Below are 12,735 nucleotides of genomic sequence, written 5' to 3'. Positions count from 1 at the left end.
GCTGTACTGTTACAGCAGTCTTCCAATCGTTCTGTGCCTCAGATTGTGTGTAAAGCACACACACAGTTGCCCAACCTGCTGCCCATCTACTGTTAATCATAATGTTAATTTTGTACATTTTTGACATGGCCCACCCAATCCACAGGTTAACCACAGGACATGAACTGGGTCACTTTAATATCTCTACTTGCCAAATTCATTGTTTAAATAGCAACGCACCAGAGGCAGGTACACCTGGGAATGGAGACAAGACACTGATTCGTTTCATTCGTGGTAAACAAAACACACCTATGTTTAAGAGACCAAATACAACCTCTATGCACCATAGTATGCACCCAGATTATGTGATAAGCAGAGTGGAGTTGAACTCATCCTAAATGCCCTTGTGTCATGCACCTTGGACCATGTGTTACAGTTTGTCTAAATTGGGCCCATTATGTTCACGAGGCAGCTCATTCTGACAGACAAACTAACACAGGTCAGGGAACGTGAAACATCTGACCTTGTACTGGTATTTCAGATGAATGTGGTTTATCAAAAATGCTGGCACCTTGAGACTCTGTACACAAAATTCCTTTTTGAAATTCCTTTTTCTGTGTAGCTGTTTTTAAAAAGTGACAAACTAAAAAAAAATCATTACCCACAAAAATAACACAACATTTCTAACTTTTAAAGTGTATAGCTTACAGTTTGTGGAAGAAAAAAGAAAGCAAAGAGGAAGTACAACAATTTAACTAATTATAAAAGAAATCATTGAGCTGGAGAAACAACTGGCACAACAATATGAGAAGGACAAATTTATGAAAATCTGTCAACTAAAGTTTAAATTACACAAAACATATATTAGAAAGGTAGAACATGCATTGTTTAGATTTAAAACAACTTTTTTATAAAAATAGTGAAAAGGCAGGAAGATTACTGGCAAAATAGCTCAAACATCAGGATACAAATAAAGAGATTATTACAGTTTTCAACATTTTTTACCCAGACCTGTAATCATCTACTTCTATAACTAGACCTGAAGAACTGAACACTTTCCTCCAGAACATGAAGCTACCAACAATTTCACAAAGAAAGATCATTTGGATGCTGCTATAATGGAAGCTACAGTAAGAACTGCTATAGAGGATAAAAACTGGGAAGTCACCTGGTGTAGATGGCTTCCCAGCAGAATATTATCTGAAATCTATAGATATATTGACAGAGGTTTTCCAAGAAGGACTGCAATGTGGTTTGCTCTCAAGATGTTTCAACGAAGCCATAATATTGCTTATGACAAACAGTTACCAGACCCAGCGAACTACAGACTTACCAGCTTAATCAGTGTTGCCAAAAAGGGGCATTTCAAAGAAATCAGACTGCCCTTTATTTATAATCGTTGTGTTTCTGCATCCAAAATATAAAGTAGTAAATATTTCAGTCCTGCTTGTGGTTGTTGTACTGTAAAAACACCTGAGGAAGATTTCATGCAGTACTACTACACACTAGTGAGGTCTGAAGTACCTCTTCTATAGTGGGACTCTCACGTACAGAATATGTTCCCTTGCCTCCTACTGGGGCTGAGCCATTCATCAAAATTTTAGCGAAATCACAATATCGCTGGTTGGAATGTTCAAGTCGCAGGAGGATGCAAAGATGTCCTAGCATACACATCATATTCTACAAAATTAAGAAAATGTCTTTGTTTGGTACAGAGCCCCACAAAAATCCCACCATAATGATTGTGATATGATTTTCTATGAAAATGAGAATAACAACGTAAAAATTATCAGTCCCACTAATGACTAACTGCAAAATTATGATATATGATATATAATATATGATATGAATGATTCTGAAAAAATATCAAAGCTATTAAATGACTATGTTAATATATAAATATTATGTGTGTAATACTGTTAAATCGTCATGATTGTGACAGCCCAGGTACAGCCTACTTCTAACATTATACATCTTTGGTCATCCAACAGATATCTAAAATTGTTTTAACAATACCCAGCCCTAACCCTTATAGGGCTCTTTCAAGGAGTGAGGACCAGCCAAAATACCCACAGCTTCCCTAAATGTCTGAAACTCAAAATGGTCCTCACAAAGATAGAAGTTCAATATAACCAACACACACATACAAGTCACCAAAGTGTCTTCATTGTTTGAATTTAGGACAGCATCATTGTCAAACAAGGGGAAGTACTGTATTACACGTCCTGTGAATGGCAGCCTTCCTGCCTCTTGACACACACAGCAGCACTCTCCTCTGTGCTCGACTCTCTCATGTGACTCTTTTCATTTGCCACTTTGTTACACACAGGGACATAAATTAGCCTGACCTGATACAAGAAAAAAACCCCTCTTTATCTCACATGCTGCAAGAGTGAATATAATACGACGTACAGTATTCTCAGAGGAAAACACGAGCACATTCTTTGTCTATTGTTTCACAGGTGAAGTCTGTATGGAGTGTTTCCCACATTGCTGAATGGGGTTGCATAAATGTCAAGTTTTGATTATGTGAAGAGTGCCCAGAACTCTGGAGCCACTCGAGAGGAAATTCAGGAATCTGAAGTGTCCTTATCTAAAGCTTTTCACTGAGCTGGCCTGATTAAAAGAGACAAAAGGTTTTGAGGAATGTCGGTCAGAAGTTTGAACACTTTTCTCTCTGGTATGCATTGCAGTCAGAGCTTCTTGCAGCATGTGTGATAGCCTCTTTGTCTCCATTATCACACAAGAATATCCAAGATTTTGTCTCTTATTACAACTTCCTGACATGTACGTAAACACGCACAACTCACATCTTTGTGCATGCCAACAAAAAGATGCCCGGGCCCCAACAAAGACAACGTCACAGTCTTTGTTCTGGGGTCAGTACAGGGTTCACAGGTCATATTATCAGAGGTTAAAGTTACTGAAGCATCGCTGCCATCTGACTCTCTCTACCGGGGGGGTCATGAAGGTGAACAGTAGGGGAGTGGGACTCAATAAAGGAAGCACGCTTTAAGCAGCAGGACTCCCTAACTCTGTCTCTTCATGGACAGAGCAGCAGGTTTCATGTGGTGGTACCAGAGGTCTCTGCACAGCCACTAAATCATTATGTCGCCTAAGTTAACGCCATAAAGAGCCGTGACTCTTTCCATGCATCACTTTCACATGTCAGCAGGTGGTGTGTTTACATAAATGCTGATACTTAAATGTCTTGTGAATACCTCAAATGAATTATTTTTGGAGGTCAAATAACACAAAACATTGTAAAACATCTGGATTACCGGTTAACAATAATCGGAATTTATAGAATTCAGCAATGCAACCAGATGAACGAGTGACACAAAAGTCAAGTTACAGCCTATGGTACCAGCAGGAAGGTTCTGTTATTATAAAGTGTACTTTTTAGAGCATCCTGGTGGTCTTGTGGTTAAGACACTAAAATACTGAATAATAGCTGAATAATTGCTGACCCCTGCAGTCAGCAATTAGGTTCAAACATGGGCAATTTTGTTTTAGCCCTGTGCCGTTTTTGGGATTTTTTTCTTTAAGATTAAAACTGAACTCTTGAACTAAAAACTTGAAAGCTGATGTCATTTTTTTCCATAAGCTGGTGACTGCTGTATGCTTTGTGCTGAACTACTTAAATTATAATCAATAGTTTATCCATACTCAATAGAGTTTCATTCAGGGCCTGCAGGAAACTGTCTTTTGTCTTAACAATATTTCAGACAAAAATCATTGATTTTATGTTTTGCTACAAAGTCATTTTTATTGGGATTTACACAAGCCTGTTATGTACATAGTTACTTTAGTAGATCTCTGTGCAATAGTTTTAATTCAAACTATGAGGTGGGAACCAAAAATTTGTTGGATGCATTGATTTGGGCCATGGGTTGCTATCTGCTTACCACCGCCCTGTGCATACCAAATAACTGATTTAATTCTGTCTGGTGATCTTTGTTAGATGTAATGGCCCCCTATTTATCTCCATGTTTCTTCTTTGTGTCTCTACTGTTCCTTCCAAAAAAAGGCAAAAAGGCTAAAAAAGATTCTTGTGGTCATTTATATTTTTCTTGTATGTATTTGTATCTCGCAAATAATGTCCTTTGTTAAAAACTTTTCTCAAAAGGTAATTGTGGAAACTGACTGCACCTAGAATTTGTGGTTATTTATAAGTCACATGACTAAATAACCTGACACAACCCCAGACACCACCCTGATGAAGGGAATGAAAGTGTTGTGGAGAAAATTCAACAGTGAAGCAAGCAAAGCAAACACACACGCACTGTGTTAGAGTCAGGTAAATTTTTCTAACGATTTCATGTGAACTTTCAACTTTTAAGACCGCCTCAAATGTGTTCGGCACAAAAATGCTTCTGATATGGTGAAACATGTCAACACTACTTCAAACCACATCAAACCGTTGAGCGGGAGAAAAATCACCTCGTCAAATTAATTACACTGAAGTTTATTATTTTTCCTGTTGTCAAAGCAAATTTCTTACATGTCAGGAAAAGAAATGAACTTCTTCTAATGGCACAACCTGCCAGCATCCTCTAATCCCTGGAATGTGTCACTTTGTGTTCCTCGGAGCCTTTGTTCGGCCTCAGAGAGTGATCTGCCATGAAGTCACTAATGAAGGTATTGACTCGAGAGCCAGGACTTCAATGCCAGCGCTGAGGTGTGAGCCACTCAGAGAGCACTTGGCCTGCTGCTAGCAGACTGGGGCCGCCAGTGTGCGCTCATTAGACCTCATTGTGCCAGTGGCAGGTGTGTTAATCCTGTAAGGCCGGGTGCTGACCTCAGGACCTTGCCTGTGGGATACTGTACAACCTTTTTCCGAGTGTCTCAAGGCCTGTCACCTCATGTAGGAGTAGACGTAGCCCAGATCTGTCAGCAACAGGCTCATTACCCTCCAATAACCCTCTTCAGAGGAGCTAAATCAAAGCTAGTGGAGTGACAAACATATTGGACCATTTTATGCTACTCTTGGTTAACCAAACCTCATTTCAAATGGTGCTAGATAAGTTTTGAATCCAATATGCAGGCTGTGCTTGAAACCACTACCTTGTGTTCTCATTCACTCCTCCCTGTATAACAGCCGCCAATAAACTGAGATCTTGGATGTTTGATAACCATCATCATTTTGCATCATAACATGAACAATAGGGTTGCGATTATTTTGATTATCGATTCATCCGCTGATTATTTTCCCAATTAATCAAAAAGTTGTTTAGTCCATAAAATGTCAACAAAAAAAGAACAAAAAAAAGAACTCACAATTTCCAAGAGCCCAAAGTGATGTCCTCAGGGCTCTTTATAGTGGGCGCATCTCGACACTCAAAATTCAGACACAGAAAATTGTGCACTATATAATTATCAGGAAGTGATTTTAGTCAAAAACTGTGTTGGTAGTAGCAACCAGTACAGACCAACATCAGCTTAACTGACATCGTTATATCCACCATAGAGTCAGATCTGTGAGCGAGCACTGACAGGCAATCTTTTATCTACTCCCCAGAAAACTGTAAATGTACAAATGTACAAAAGACATCAGTTTGTCTATATTACTTGGATGTTTTGTTACAAATGAGAGATCCGATCACAGTCCAACTGAGTAAGTGCGATGAAGACATTTAGGCTTGTAAACGTTTTGGATGGTATGAGGACAATTCCTGACCTGTAGCCTGCAAACCATGCTTTGTATATCATAGTTGTGTAAAAACTGAAGACAATTATGTGATGAGAACCAGATATCATTCAAAGTTATGTGAATGCATTTGAAGCTTTGAAAAACACGTTACTACATTTGCTGTTGTAGGCCACAGCTGGCAGAAATGCACCTGAACAATGGTGAAAAAGCAATACCAGCTGATGAGAATGTCATTTTGTTGGTGTACTTGACAAATCTAAAAGATGACCTGAGGTTGGTGCTGAAGAAACATGAGGGGATCCCCAGAGTTATTATAACTCAGGGGAACAAATGTCATGGCGTCAAACTGTCACTGAGACATTTCAGTCTGAATCTAAAAGGTCAAATTGTTGGTGATGCTAAAGAAAAATTCAGGGGATCAACACAGGCAGATGCATCCTGGAGAGACTGTAAATATCTGCATAATATTCCTTTGCAATCCCAGACATATTTTATTCTGGACTGAAGTGAACTGACCCACTGACTGACTAATATTACCATCACTAGAGCCACTCAGCTGACACGGGTAATATAAAGCTTCTTGGACAAAAAGAATTTGGAAAGGCAGAGAAGTCTGGTTGTAGGGTATTACTATAGGGGCTCTCATTACACTCCCTCTTAGCCAAACTCGTCTCAGTTGGCTCTTCATGGCTCCTTGCCTGCCATCTCTTGGTGGCACTGTGTTCACTTTCAATTAAAGTGTTTCAGGGTTTAGTGAAACGATACACCAAATCACATCTTACAAGTGTTCAACAGGTTCAGGTTGTCTCTGGCAAAAGGTGCCACACCCACAAGTCTATTACAGCTCTGCATATGGGCTCAGTTATCTCCTCCAACAACACACAGACATTCTCTTATCATGCATAACAGAGGGTTTCGTGGGTGTGCTTGGCGTATCAGTTACAGAAAAACTCATGAAGACGTCTGGGTGTTTCTGAAATTCACTGAATTATCTTCCTCTCCATAAAAGTGAATGGATTCTGCTCTAGGCAAACATAACAAGATCTTTTCTCCAGAACAATTGCTGTAACTCCCCCTCCTTATCACCTAATGGGAAAGTTTGGCGTTGCATACAATGGGCATGGATTGTGTTGCAGGACTTTTGTGGGTCACAGCAATTCCCCTTTCGAACACAAACACTGTGTACAGTGGAGACTGAAATCGGATCAAAACAGCAAGGATGTGGCAAATTTTGTTGCACCTGTATTTTGTTGCACCTTTTCAATGCAAGGAGTATTTAAACAATGGCATAAAGAACTCGAAATATCTTTTGGAGTGATTTGACAATTGGGGAAAACTGTCTATGATAATGAAGATGCAACAGATATTTTAAATACAGTTCTAAATCTACAGCACATACTGACCTGACAATAGAGACAGGGTTCTAATACTGTAATCAAACAAACATCATTATGGAGCAACACTGTGACCAAGGAGAGCAGTAAAATCAATGAGCAGCAACTTTCATTTGTCAGAAAACTTTTAGCCGACAAATCACACAAAAAGCAAAATCCATCCCAGCAAATACTGACCAGGAGAAAAACATACACTTAATTCACATACACCACAAACTGCTTCTTCTAGTTGCACAGCCAACAGGTCAACCTCACATACATATGCCACCTGCACCTCTTATCCTCATGCTTAATTGTTCCTTTTGTTAACTTGTTGCACAATTATTTGAAATGCAGAGATGCTCTGCCCTCCAAATCATGTTGTTCAAATGTAAGAAAAATGTTTATTTGGTACAAACCCCAACAAATGTCACATCATCATAGTCACTTTTTTTACCCAGTAAAAATGAAAATTGTGATGCAAGAATAATAATTCCTACCAACTGTGAATCATATCGCATTATCTGTCAAAATAATCACAACATGATATGAAATGATGATATTTTTTACTATATTGTGTAGCCCTTTTTTTTTTTTTGCTATATTCTGTATTGTGTGTATGGTTTTGTCAGATTTCATACTATCACTATTACATATACTGTTCACATGTATATTGAATATTTTTATCAACACATTATTTTTTGTTGTTTTATGTAACACTCAGGCCATCACTGGCACATAGCTTATAACATACGCCCTTTGGTGTCACTCATGGCAGAGCCCAGGATTCAACCAGATGCGAGGGATAATCAATTAATTCTCTCAGTGGCGATAATGCCCATTAACAAGGTGGAAACGCAAAAAGTACAAGTTTGAGTACAACTTAAAATCTAGTTTTGATTATCATAGTGATGATGTAACACTTGAGCTTAAAAAAACAGCTGCATCTACATGTGACTATACAGATTTTAAGCACAGCTGAGAGGGTTAAAACTCCCATACAGATGGTAAAAAGGTAATTCTCCTTCTGACATGCATGGTAATGGACTGAACCTTTTTTCTTGAGCTTTTTTTTTTTAAATTTCTTTTGTGCTCACTGCCTTAGCGAAGGAGTAAAAGAGGCAACAATTATTCTGCTGTGATTGGTGGTGCTCCACAGATGGTCTGGGCATGCTGATTAGCATTTAGAAACAGCTGACAGGAGCCCACAACAGAGTTCAGTCACACTGAAACGCTCTCCATCTTTGGAGGGGAGAGCTGAAAGCTCTTTAACAGCACTGGGGTCACATCTAAAATTTATGTAGCATGTCTGGGAGGCTGGAGGCCTGTTGTCTATTATTGCTGTGTATAATGAACGCGTGCACTTTCTTAAGCTAATCTCATAATAATAAAGCCTGGGTCCTCCTGAATGAACTGGCTGATGGAAATGAAGTTGCTGGTTGCTCATTAAGAAGACATATAAGACTTATTAAAAATAAATAACTGCTGTAAGTTAAGTGCGTACGAATGGTCAGTTAGTTGTGCGTTCACTCACTTCTCAGCCTCATATATTAAATGTTATGCACATTATTGTTATATTCACAGTTTCAGAATCTAAATTAACATGCATGTCAGAAAATATCTGCATTATTCAAGTGGAACAATTCAGATTTACTTCTAATTTACTTACACTTACCCACAGTGCTGTCTGCTTTTCATCGCTCATCTTTTTTGCTGTATCAGTTCTCATGGTATAACTTCGTTATATTTGTCTTTTAATAAATTTTATGCCCTCAACTTGGGCAACTTGCTATGCTATGTATCAATTTTTCCGAGGTATCGAAAATGGATGTTATTGAGGTACTGTATCGAAATGAGAAATTCCAGGATTGTGACATCATTTTTTAACCTTGACATATTTTACCGTTACCACAGGATTACTTTTATTTGTACGTACAGTATAATCAACTTCTGAAGCAAGATCCTGAGTGTTTTTAAGGGAACAAAGCACTTTAAGGTCAAAGCTAAAGCATAATGTCAATATGGAAAGTGTAAACAGCAAAATCATTTTTCAAGCATCAGTGGCCTCCACAGTCCAGAGCAGCGTAAGACAGCAATTTAAAGTACACATGGATATGACGAGTTAGATGGAGACTTGCTGTGGATGAGACTTCAAAGCGCTACTTTCTTTCAAAGCCTTCTACTTCCTTATCCCAACCACAACCCTTCCCCAAGTTAGTTTCATGCTGTTGGACACTATTCCAAAGATAGAAAAGCAAATCAGACCCTCAAAAATAAGTTTACTCTATCTTAGGAGCCGCAGCAGCCCCATAGCCACACTCACACAGCAGTTTGGCTTTCAGCTCACTCCGTAAATAACCCCAAAAATGGTGCTGATCAAAGACGTATCATCAAAGATCATATGTCCAGACTTTGAAGAAAGGACTCTACTCACTCTCTGGTGCAATCCCTCTAAACAGCCAAAATACAGCTGTGAGGACAGAAAACCGGACAACCCTCAGTTTCCCTCCTCATTATTTCTGTGAATATGGAAAAATGACAGATCCTTATAAGGTCACTTTCAGAACTATCACAACTTTAAATGCTCCAAGGATAAAATCTAAAGAAATGCTGAAGACAGCTGCTCATTCATGAAAAAAAAAAGTCTGCTCAGTGTGCAAATAAGGAGTTTCTAGGCCTGGTCAATATGTGCAGGCAGGCGAGCACTCTTGACTCTCAAGTGCAAACCTCCCTAAATGCAATAAAAGGCGGGGCCTATTTTGAGGTGAAAAAGAGCACGGGCGTGGAAACGAGTCATCTGGATCCCTGTGGGAACCAAAACTAAACTCTAACTAGACTCAAAAGATGCTGAGAGGAGAAGCCTAATAAGGAGAAATGTTAAATCATGTTTGCCTTGGTGCTTTATTTCAAATTGTTTTCATGGGGGGTTCTTCATGTTTCAGACCAGCATTCATATATTCTATTGCAAGTGTAGGCTAAAACTCACATTTTATTTGGGTCCAAAGAATAAACTGTAGGAGGACATATTCAGAGAAGAAGCGGCGAAGTAATTTTGGCACATTTAAACCACAGTGACCAGCTGTTATTTTATGAGCAGCCAGTTAAACCCTGAAACTAATAACTTATTTTAGTAGTCAGCCAAGTCATCTGAAGACATAAGATATAATGTAGGACAATGGATCATTTTAACAACAAACCATGTGGGATTTAGTAGGAATAGTAAACTTGATGTTGAGCTGAGCAGAATAGAACATTAACAATAAAAAAGGAAATATTCACACATCATAGATACATGTTTCTAATGTATCCTCTAATGCAAAAATAAGTCTGTGACTAAAAATTATATTCATCATCAATCCATTTGCTGATTATTACAATGATTAATTATCAAATTATTTGTCAATTATCAAATTCTATTTGTCAATAAAATGGTGGAAAATTGCCATTATAATTTCCCAGACTTATTCAAATTGTTTGCTTTGTCTGACTTATTTGTCCAAAACAGATTAATCACAGGATACAGGACAAAGAATAGCAGAAATTCCTCACAGCTCCTAAGCAGCTGGAACCAGCAGTGTTTGACAGTTTTGCTTGTAAAATGCCTGAAACCATTAATCAGTTATCAAAATAGTTGCTGATTAATTTTCTGTTGAACAATTAATCCTTTCAGCACCACATACAGCAGGTACAGATCAACGGTGAATACTAACAACATCCACTGCACAGAGGTTTCAGATTGATCAGAGAGTATATAAAATACAGTGTTGGTGTTTTTGCTTGAAAAGTAACTGAATCCATTAATTACCCAAACAGGTAGAGATTAAAGGGATAGTTCATGCAAAAAGCGAAAATTCAGTCATTATCTATTTGCCATCATGCTGACTGACGGTCAAGTTTAGTTTTTCACTATTCTCCTGTGACATTCCAGCAGACTTTTGTGGACTAAAAAAACTAACTAGTCTGTCCTTCAATCAGCACAAGGGTGAGCAGATAATGACTGAACTTTCATGTTTGGGTGAACTATCCTTTTAATTTTCTGTTGACTGAGTAGGTTAATCCTCTCAGCTCATATAGAAATATATACAGTAAACCGGCCACTAGGTAATGATTAGCACTGAATGCTAAAAACATCCACAGACAGAAGTTTAAACTTTATCAGTGTATCAATGACATGTCTTTGGTCTAAATACACTCTCAGTCATGACATACAACAGCCTACAAGGCCTACAGCAGTCTAGTTATTAAAGTTCAGTCTAAGTATAGGCCTGCAGCACAGCCTGAAAACAAAACAAGGATGAAAAAATTCTCACAAGCAAAAAGCAGACCTGCACAAATCACTGACCATTAACAGGTTACTAAACGACCTGTAAATTCAAAGTTAAAGCTTTGTCCCTTTAACAATAGATAGCAGCAATAACACACAAGCTTCAGTGTCCAGATAAACACCACACATTACAGAAAACCTACATAAAATAACCAAGAACAAAGTAAGGAGCTAAAAACACACCTACAGCCACTGACAGACATTTCACCATTATGACAGACAGGTATGTTTGACTCACCTCGTTTGATGTCAAGCCCACTTTCCTTTTCTTCATGGAGGTGAACTGGTCCATATTCTGACATATTAGACCCACAGCACGTCTTGCCATGATGGCCTCGTCTCTGTCCGCCATCTTTGCTGGCATTTTTTTTTAAAACGGGAACATATAAACAATAACACCGTGAAGCAAGCTAGCTTGTAACATGTAGCTGTTAAATGATGTTGCTAGCTCTGCAGTTCACTTTCTGTGCGACGGTTTACCCGTCAGTTTCCCATCCAGAGCCCCTGACCGTCCACAGCGTCTGACAGAGACCACATCCGACTGTTTGTTAATTTCTGTTTAATCAGTTTCAGCAGGATTCACCTGTTGACTCAACATGATTGTCTCCACTAGACGCCTGCAACTCCCTCTGTCACCACACGATCCAGAGGGGCGCTGTTTCACTCCTTTGAAAAAACTCAGTGAAAACCAAAACCACTTTTTATTTTCCTTGATAAAAATTAGCAAAGTAACGGGAGTGACAACGAAATACAGTTGTCTGTTAATCCGACAAAAAAAAATTATGAAATATTTTTTACATTAATTACAATAATAGTTCGGTTTGCGCTAGAACTAGGGAAAAAACTGGTAAAAAATATTAAGTCCATGTTACTGAAAAATGCAATGCTTCTTTGTGTTTTTTCAAGGTTTGTATTTCTGGTCTGTTGTGTTTTATTTCTACTTAACTGAAACTTAAACAGATTTTTTGGCCAGGCCTCACTGTGAGCCTATATGTTATACTATTATTCCTGTGTATATTATTGCTATCCATTATACATGCATGGACCACCCCGGGAAATGAATAAAGTTTAAATAAAAAAATAATTTTAAAAAAATCTGTCATCCTTGCTTTAGTTAATAACACAAAACACCATTGCATTTTAAAGGGACCACAAGGGAGTCAAGTCAAGTCAAGTCAATTTTATTTATATAACCCAATATCACAAATCACATTTTGCCCCAGGGGGCTTTACAGTCTGTGCAGCATTTGATGCTTGACAAGGTGTTAAATGTAATTTAATCAGGTAAACAGATGTTAGGTTTCTGTTACCTGTCAGGTGGCCATATTCTGGATGACAGGACATTAAGTACTGAAGAACTCATGCTTTTCAAAACAGCACAGTGCAATATGTTTTAAATAATTTTG

At 38.3% G+C, this 12,735-nt stretch overlaps 1 long non-coding RNA gene across 1 annotated transcript in view; it reads right to left on the bottom strand.

The window, feature by feature from the left end:
* The window catches only part of LOC146332901 (uncharacterized), a 38,199-nt gene extending 26,258 nt beyond the window's left edge, over positions 1–11,941 (bottom strand). The window contains exon 1 of the long non-coding RNA XR_014769977.1: positions 11,568–11,941. This is a non-coding gene — a long non-coding RNA (uncharacterized LOC146332901). The remainder of the gene's footprint in view (positions 1–11,567) is intronic.
* Between the last annotated feature and the right edge of the window lie 794 nt (positions 11,942–12,735).

The sequence above is a fragment of the Lutjanus erythropterus genome, chromosome 1, assembly GCF_056507025.1.
Source record: "Lutjanus erythropterus isolate fLutEry1 chromosome 1, fLutEry1.hap2, whole genome shotgun sequence".
NCBI lineage: Eukaryota > Metazoa > Chordata > Actinopteri > Lutjaniformes > Lutjanidae > Lutjanus > Lutjanus erythropterus.
The sequence above is the reverse complement of the archived record's forward strand: the minus strand, read 5'-3'. Positions and strand labels throughout refer to the sequence as shown.